A 10,024-nucleotide genomic window follows, 5' to 3' on the forward strand; every position below is an offset into this window, starting at 1 on the left:
TCTAGGTTTGATTGATCCTTTTATGCAAAGTAAAGCCTTACTTTCTAAACATGTTGTTAAGAGTTTATTGCCAGGAGAGGAGTTATGGAAAAAGCTATGGATGCGGCATTTACATACGTCAAGACATCAACAGGTGGTCAATGGAAGGACAGTCTTAGATGGTTTTTCAATGCAGATTTTCCATTGCCTAAGTCTACTGTTGGATCCTTACGTTTTTTTAATGGAATATTTCGAGCATGGGAAAGTATTCCTCAAGCACTTGTTTTCTTGCCACCGAAAACTAATACTCAATTCATGCGTCAACCTTTGATATGGAACCCTTTATTTACGGATGAAGCTGCATGTGTGTTGGGTCTACGACCTAGGTTATCTTGGGCTGCAATGGACAATGGTCTAGCCTGTATAGTTGAGGATTGGATAAAATTTTTGTAGACATCGGCTCAGGAACGAAAGAATAGGTTGTCTATTTTAAGAGGGGCACACATAATGGTAGATCAATTGTCCATGGTGTATCAGGTCACAGTACCAACTTTGCAGCTCGATCATTTAAAAAGTTGGTACAATATGTTTTCGACACTTAATATACTTATAGGTGCTCGTTTATATCATCAAAATGGCAACCTTCACTTCTATGAAGTGTTAGGTAATGGTAGGTTGGTATTAGTAGATGACGAGTCTCCAATTATGTCTGCTGTGAAGCAGTTACCCGTGCGAGTAATTGCTAGATTGGATAAAAAATTGTTTATTGACCCTAGTCCCTTAATTGCTAACTATGCATCTCATATTTGGGTTTTACACTCTAGACCACTTGTTGATCTCCAGTGGGATCGTGCAGATTATGGTTGGAAATTGTCCATGCCTAATAATTCCACTAAGGTCCTCCCATTCTTCACATATTCGGTGGCATTCGGGAGAAACTTTATGTTGAGTCAGACTGAGTAAGTACTTGCGGGAAAAAAGTAGTGGGGGGAAGGTAATGTATCATCTCCACATATGATGATGTTTTGGAAACAGTGTCAATTAAATGTATGAACAAGATATTACACTTTCGTTAGTTGATGATTCATTATGCGTTGCGAGTAGGTGATTTGATGAGGGGATCTGTAGCTGATCGGTCCTGCGTTATGTGTGGTTATGTACGTGAGTCATTGCATCATGTATTTTGGGAATGTGTTGTTGCAAAAAAAGTTTGGTTTAGAATTCTTAGGCTACTAGGTCGTAAGTATAGGTCGGGAATTTTTACGTGGGGTGCAGTCTTATGGGGAAGGTTAGATCAAAAAATGACTTTCTATCATCATCATTATTCTTCTTTGTCATTATGTGTCAGAAGTTTGCAGGTATACTCTACTTCAACCTCCTTGCAAGGAATCAAGTTTTTCTCCTCTTTGGCTTTATGGGTTCTTTGGAAAGCTAGGTGCTCCAAGCTATACAATGATGAAAACATTCACATCGTGGATCAGGTTAAGTCTTTTTGAGACTTATTGGTACATACAATTAAAGGTGAATATGATAGTTATAAGGGTTCTGGACACAAAACTAATAAGAAAAGAATGAGAATTCGTAAAGTTTGGTCATCTATACCTATTATGTTGAATGAAGCCGCATATGTCAAGTGGAACTATGTACCGCCTCGTTGGTTGTTCCCGCCACTAGCACCATCTTTAGTACAACGTGATATAATATAGATGACCGTTGATATTTTTGTCAGGATAAGTGATGTTGTTGGGATGTTGGTAGAAATCAAGGACATGGCAAGCCAAAATTTGGTGCCGATTAGCGACATGGCGAGATGGTTGTTGTGGATGTACGAAGCAAATTATTTTTGTGCAGCAAGGATGAGTGTAGATGGTGTGGGGGTTGAAGCAAATTATTATGAGCAGGAATTTGGTGGTAATTGGCGAGAGGGTTGATGTGCAATTAAGAAGAAAAATTCTTTTGAGGGATAAGGAGGAATGAAGATGGCGTGGGGTTTGAAGCATATTATCATGAGTTGGTGACGAAATTGTTTGCACTAATTTGTTTGCTGTCTATATGTCAGGTTGCTTGATGGAATTCGGTGTCATGGGATGGAGTGAAGAAGATTTTAGGTTTTAGCTTAGGGAGTGCAACATACAGGATCGTATTGTCGTTGTTGTCATGTAAGATTTTAGGTGTCATAGGGAGTGCAACAAACAGGATTGTCTTGTCGTTGTTGTCATAGTTATTGTCTTTATAGAATTTATTCATGACGAGAGGATGAGTGATGATGGTGTGGGGGGAAACATTTATAATCATTTTGTTATTATTTATACAGGAATTTGGTGGTAATCGGCGAGATGGTTGATATGGACTTGAGAAGCAAATTTTTTTCAGGGATAAGGATGAGCGAAGACGGTGTGGGGGGTGAAGTAGAATATTATGAGTAGGTACAGGAATTTGCTTAAAATGAACTGATGGTTGATGTTGAAAATGAAGCAGATTTTCTATTGATGAGTGAAGATGGTGTTGGAGGCTGAAGCAGATTTTTTATGATCATCAAATGAGAGTAATTCATTCTATTTTTTGATGATGTAGGGGTTGAAGCATACTTTCATGAGGGGAGAAGGAGAGCACACTGGATGTTGGTCATCGCGTCTTCCAATCTCAAGGACCTAGGTAGTAAAAGATGACACTATTGATGGAAAACGAAGCACATTATCTATTTTTGACAAGGATGAGTGACGATGGTGTCGAGGGAAGAAGCATAATTTCTGAGGGGATCCGGAGAGTAGTGTCATTATGTTTTTTGTATGTACAGGGCTTTGGTGATTTACGACGAGAGGTGGTTGATGTGGACTCTGGTGGTAATCGCCTAGATGTTGGATGGGGAAAACAAAACAGATTCTTTGTTTGATAACGATGAGTCATGAGGTTGGCGGGGGCTGAAGCATACTTCATGATGGGAGAGTAAATTTTCTTTTCAGTTTTATGAGTGTTGATGTTGTGGACTTGGAAGCATTTTCTTGAGGGTCGACGAGAGTACATGCTTTGAAGCTTGCAGATTTTTAATGATATCATCACCCTTTCCCACTATCTCTTTGAAGCATTTAACACACAACAATTCAGGTCAAATGTGTTGCCGTCATGGGAAGCCATGGCTCGACTCCAAACATTGGAATTCGTTGTTAAAGTGATCACATTACAAGATTTATAAAGTTGGTTGTTTTTGTAGGCATTTCTGTTGTGAAAGGTTGAGGGCTAATGTGGAAAAATGAAGTTCGATAAAGCTGGATACTCTGAGATGTTGTTTATATGTTGAGTATGGTCTTCAGTACATGCGAAACGAAATGCGAACATGAATTTTTCAAACTACCAACCAGGGTGGACAATCAAGAGCTTTAGCATATACGGAATCAACTTCAGCTAACTTTGTCTACAACATGAAGTTTTTAGAAAACATGAAGTTTTTAGGGTCAAAGGAAAATGTTTTTCAGACGATTCTAACTACAAATGTAGCCATTTGGAATGAAATCATGATAGAATGGACGTTTCGATGAAGCACTGACTTGTTTTTACATGTTGGAGATTGTTTTCACCTTTATATGTGGTCTTCTAGCTACCGTACCAAAAGCGTTATTGGCAAGCCCTAGAGCTGTATTCGAAATGCCAAAGCTTATATTTGGTCTTGTCTTTGATACTATATACTTGTGGAGATGAAACAATATTATATCCTATTTGTATACTGCCTCTGGCCTTTTATTAATACCAATGGAACATATGTTTTATGGGAAAAATATTATAGAAAATTCTCAAAAATAGAATTAATATGAAACTTCCCTCAAATAGACCGTTATCATGGACTAGTTTCATTTGGATCTTAGAAGAAACGTAAGAGCACTATTGGTTTATTTAGATAACAAATCGTAAAGATTCAATAATAAGGCTAATATAAAATAACTCAACAAGAAATTTTTCTTGTACATGTTTTGTTTTTGATAGTATATGAATCCTTGGAAATATTCCTCGAGTGCAATTGTAATCCAATGGTTAGGATAATTGCCTTCCAAGCAATAGACCCGAGTTCAACTCTCGGCCAACGCACACGAATGCGTTGGAAATATGCCCAAATTGCGCTTGTAGTCCAACGATAAGGATAATTGCCTTCCAAGCAATAGACCCCAGTTCAACTCTCGGCAAGCGCCCACTATGTTATTTCAATCGTCAACAAAGTGAATTTATCTAAATCTTTGCTAAAAAAACTATTTTTCTGAACTAGTTTCATTTCTATCTTAGAAAGAAACTAAGGCTCAAGTTTTGCTCACTCATGTGACAAATTGTAAAGATTAATGACTCACACTGATCTAACATATTTGTGCGCTAAGTTATAGTCCTACAGTTAATGTATTTGATTTGAAAGCAATAGATAGAACTTCAACATGTCGTAAGTGCACGATCTGTGCCTTAGAGTAGTATTCCAATGGGACAAGAAAAATGTATTTGAGTCGATTCGAGAACTGCATGTTACATGCCAAGTTTTAGAACAATATTGCAGACAATTCTCAAAAAATTAAATTAATATAGAGCTTTGCTCAAATAGACCGGTTTCAAGGACTAGTTTCATTTGGATCTTAGAAGAAACGTAAGAGCATTATTGGTTTATTCAGATAACATATCGTAAAGATTCAATACTGAGGCTAATATACAATAATTCAACAAGAAATTTTTATCGTATATTTTTTGTTTCTGGTAGTATACGAATCCCATCGAAATATGCCCATATTGCGCTTGTAATCCAGCGGTTGGGATAATTGCCTTCCAAACAATAGACCCAGTTCAACTCTCGGCAAGCTCAAACAATGTTATTTTACTCAGTACTTCTAACAGAACATTCAATTCCATTCCAGAATGATACATACCTTTCAAAGATTCATAATTAGAGCGTATGAAGTTGTCAACAAAGCGAATTCATCTAAATCTTTGCTAAAACAACTATTTTTCTCAACTAGTTTCATTTCTATCTTAGAAGAAACTAAGGCTTAAGTTTTGCTCACTCATGTGACAAATTGTAAATATTAAGGACTCACACTGATATGAGATATTTGTGCGGTTGTAGTCCTATAGTTAATATATTTTCTTTGAAAACAACATATAGAACTTCAACATGTCGTAAGTGCACGTTGTGTGCTTTAGAGTAGTACGCCAATGGGAAAAGAAAACGTTATTCGAGTCGATTCTAGAACGACATGTTACTTGACAAGTTTTATAACTATATTGCAAACAATTTTCAAAAAAATGAATTAATCTGAAGCTTTGCTGAAATAGGCCGTTTTCGTGGACTAGATTCATTTGTATCTTAGTAGAAACTTAGGACCACTATTGGTTTATTCAGATAAGAAATAGTAAAGATTCAATACTAAGGTTAATATGCAATAACACGCCAAGAAATTTTTCTAGTAGATTTTTTGTTTATGATAATATACGAATCCCTTGGAAATATAGCGAGACTGCTTTTGTAATCCAACGGTTAGGATAATTGCCTTCCAAGCAATGGAACAGAGTTGAACTCTCGGCAAGGGCACACGAATACATTGGAAATATGCCCAAATTGCGGTTGTAGTCTAAGGGTTAGGATAACAACACTATTGGTTTATTTAGATAACAAATCGTAAAGATTCAAAACTAACGTCAATATACAATAACTCATCCAAAAATTTTGGTCAAACATTTTTTGTTTCTAATAGTATACGAATACCTTGAAACTTTTCCCAAATTGCGCTTGTAGTCCAATGGTTAGGATAATTGCCTTCCAAGCAATAGAGCAGAGTTCAACTCTCGACAAGGGCAGACTATGTTATTTCATTCATTACTTACAACAGAAAATAAAAAATGATGCAATTCCATTCCACAATGAGACGTACCTTTCAAAGTTTCATAACTAGGGCATCAGAAGACAGCAACATAGTGAATTAATCTAAAGCTTTGCTAAAACAAATATTTTCTTGAACTAGTTTCATTTCTATCATAGAAGAAACTAAGGCTCAACTTTTCCTTAGTCATGTGACATATGGTAAATATTAAGGACTCACACTGATATGAGATATTTGTGAGTTTGTAGTCCTCTAGTTAATATATTTGCTTTGAAAGCAGTAGATAGAACGGCAACATGTCGTAAGTGCTCCTTTGTGTCTTAGAGTAGGATTCCAATGGGACAAGAAAAATGTATTTGAGTCGATTCAAAAACGGCATGTTACATGACAAGTTTCAAAACAAAGTGGTTGACAATTCCCAAAAATTGAATTAATATAAAGCTTTGCTCAAATAAACCGTTATCATGGACTAGTTTCATTTGGATCTTAGAAGAAACGTAACAGCACCATTGGTTTTTTCAGATAACAAATCATAAAGATTCAATACTGGGCTTAATATATAATAAGTCAACAAGAAATTTTCCTTGGATATTTTTTGTTTCCGATACTATATGAATCCCTTTGAAATATGCCAAGATTGCCCTTGTAATCCAACGGTTAGGATAATTGCCTTCCAGGCAATAGACCCGAGTTAAACTCTTGGCAAGCGCACACGAATCCCTTGGAAATATGCCCAAATTGTGTTTGTAGTCCAACGGTTAGGATAATTGTCTTCGAGTTGATTCGAGAATGGCATGTTACATGACATGTTTCAGAGCAATATTGTAGACAATTCTCAAAAGTCGAATTAATATAAAGCTTTGCTCAAATAGACCGTTATCAAGAACTAGTTTCATTTCGATGTTAGCCGAAACATAACAACACTATTGGTTTATTCAGATAACAAATCGTAAATATTCAATACTGAGGTTAATAGACAATAACTTAACAAGAAATTTCTCTTGTATATTTTTTGTTTCTGATTGTATGAGAATCCCTTCGAAATATACCTTGATTTCCCTTGTCATCGAACGGTTAGGATAATTGCCTTCCAATCAATAGACTCGAGTTCAAGTCTCGACAAACGCACACGAATGCGTTGGAAATATGCCCAAATTGCCCTTGTAGTCCAACGGTTAGGATAACAACGCTATTGCTTTATTCAGATAACAAATCGTAAATATTCAAAACTGAGGTTAATATAAAATAACTCATCAAGAAATTTTGGTTGTACATTTTTTGTTTCTAATAGTATACGAATCCCTTGGAAATTTGCCGAAATTGCGCTTGTAGTCCAATGGTTAAGATAATTGCCTTCCAAGCAATAGGCCCTAGTTCAACTCTCGGCAAGGCCACACTATATTATTTCAATAATTGCTTACAACGGTAAATAAAAAATGATTCAACTCCATTCCACAATGATACATACCTTTCAAAGTTTCATAACTAGGGCGTCCGAAGACGGCAACATAGTGAATTAATCTAAAGCTTTGCTAAAACAACTTTTTTTCTAAACTAGTTTCATTTCTATCTTAAAAGAAACTAAGCCTCAACTTTTCCTCACTCCTGTAACCAATTGTAAAGATTAAGGGCTCACACTAATAAAAGATATTTGTGCGGTTATAGTCCTATAGTTAAAATATTTGATTTGAAAGTAATAGATAGAACTTCAACATGTCATAAGTGCAAGTTGTGTTCTTTAGAGTAGTATTTCAATGCGACAAGAAAAATGTATTTGAGTCAATTCGAGAACGGCATGTTACATGACAAGTTTTATAACAATATTGTAGAGAATTCTCAAAAAATTGAATTAATATAAAGCTTTGCTCAAATAGACTAGTTTCATGGACTACATTCATTTAGAACTTAGATGAAACGTAAGAGCATTATTGGTTTATTAAGATAACAAATCATAAAGATTCAATACTGACCCTCATATACAATAACTCATCAACAAATTTTTCTCGCACATTTTTGTTTCTGATAGTATACGAATCCCTTGGAAATATGGCCACATTGTGCTTGTAGTCCAACGGTTAGGATAATTGCCTTCCAAGCAATAGACCCGAGTTCAACTCTCGGCAAGCGCACACTATGTTATTTCAATCAATGTATCCAACGGCAAACAAAAATTGACTCACTTCCAATCCAGAATGATACGTACCTTTCAAAGTTTCATAACTAGAGTGTAAGAAGACAACAACATAGTGAATTAATATAAACCTTTGCTAAAACAACTATTTTCCTAAACTAGTTTCATTTCTATCTTAGAAGAAACTAAGCCACAACTTTTCCTCACTAATTTGACATATTTTAAAGATTAAGGGCTCACACTGATATGAGATATTTTAGTGGTTGTAGTCCTATAGTTAATGTATTTGCTTTGAAAGCAATAGATAGAACTTCCACATGTCGTAACTACACATTGTGTGCTTTAGAGTAGTACTCCAATGGGATAAGTAAAAGGTATTTGACTCGATTCAAAAATGGCATATTACATGAAAAGTTTGATAACAATATTCAAGAAAATACTCAAAAAAGTGAATTAATATGAAGCTTTGCTCAAAGAAACCGTTTTCATGGACTAGTTTCATTTGTATCTTAGAAAAAACGTAAGAGCACTATTGCTTTATTCAAATAACAAATTCTAAAGATTCAATACAGAGGTTAATATACAATACTTCAGCAAGATATTTTTCTTGTACATTTTTTGTTTTTGATAGTGTATGAATCCCTTGGAAATATGCCCAAATTGCGCTTGTCGTCCAACAGTTAGGATAATTGCCTTCCAAGCAATAGACCTCAGTACAACTCTCGGCAAGCGCACACTATTATTTCAATCACTGCTTCCAACGGAAAAGGAAAAATAATAAACTTCCAATCCATAATGATATGTACCTTTCAAAGTTTCATAACTAGAGTGTAAGAAGACAGCAACATAGTGAATTAATCTAAAACTTTGCTAAAACAACTATTTTCGTGAACTAGTTTCATTTCTATCTTAGAGGAAACTAAGCCTCAACTTTTCTATCTTCCAAGAAACTAAGCCTCAACTTTTCCTCTCACACTAATATAAGATATGTGTGCGGTTGTAGTCCTATAGTCCTATAGTTAATGTATGTGCTTTGGAAGCAATAGATAGAATTTTAATATGTCGTAAGTGCACGTTGTGTGTTTTAGAGTAGTATTCCAATGAGACAAACAAAATGTATTTGAGTCGATTCGAGTACGTCATGTTACATGACAAGTTTTATAACAATATTCTAGAAAATACTCGAAAAATTAAATTAATATGAAGCTTTGCTCAAATAGACCATTTTTATGGACTAGTTTCATGTGCATCTTAGAAGAAACGTAAGAGCACTATTGGTTTATTCAGATAACAAATCGTAAAGATTCAATATTGAGGTTAATATACAATAACTCAGCAAGAAATTTTTCTCGTACAGTTTTTATTTCTGATAGTGTACGAATCCCTTGGAAATATGCCCAAATTGCGCTTGTAGTCCAACGGTTAGGATAATTGTGTTCTAAGCAATAGACCCGAATTCAACTCTGGGCAAGCACACACTATGTTATTTCAATCACTGCTTCCAACGAAAAAGAAAAAATGATTCACTTCCAATCCAGAATGATACGTACCTTTCAAAGTTTCATGACTAGAGCGTAAGAAGATAGCAACATAGTGAATTAATCTAAACCTTCCTAAAACAACTATTTTCCCGAACTACTTTCATTTCTATCTTAGAAGAAAGTAAGCCTCCACTTTTCCTAACTCATGTGACATGTTTTAAAGCTTAAGGACTCACACTGATATGAGATATTTGTGCGGTTGTAGTCCTATAGTTAATGTATTTGCTTTGAAAGCAATAGATAGAACTTCAACATGTCCTAACTACATTGTGTGTGCTTTAGAGTAGTATTCCAATGGGACAAGCAAATTGTACGAATATTTCTCATACATTTTCTGTTTCTAATAGTGTACGAATGCCTTGGAAATATGCCCAAATTGCGTTTGTAGTCCAACGGTTAGGATAATTGCCTTCCAAGTTCAACATGTCGTAACTGCACGTTGTGTGCTTTAGAGTAGTATTCCAATGTGACAAGGAAATTGTATTTGAGTCGATTCGAGAGCATCATGTTACATGACAAGTTTTATT

General features: G+C 35.3%; 1 non-coding gene across 1 annotated transcript; it reads left to right on the top strand.

Annotated features, from left to right (window-relative positions):
• Window positions 1-7,882: 7,882 nt before the first annotated feature.
• TRNAG-UCC (transfer RNA glycine (anticodon UCC)) lies at window positions 7,883-7,954 on the top strand. Its single transcript has one exon. It is a non-coding gene; the product is annotated as a tRNA-Gly (tRNA).
• Window positions 7,955-10,024: the final 2,070 nt, after the last annotated feature.

The sequence above is a fragment of the Azolla caroliniana genome, unplaced genomic scaffold (assembly GCF_043228905.1).
Source record: "Azolla caroliniana isolate FFs.n. ecotype wild unplaced genomic scaffold, voAzoCaro1.0.p SCAF_20, whole genome shotgun sequence".
NCBI lineage: Eukaryota > Viridiplantae > Streptophyta > Polypodiopsida > Salviniales > Salviniaceae > Azolla > Azolla caroliniana.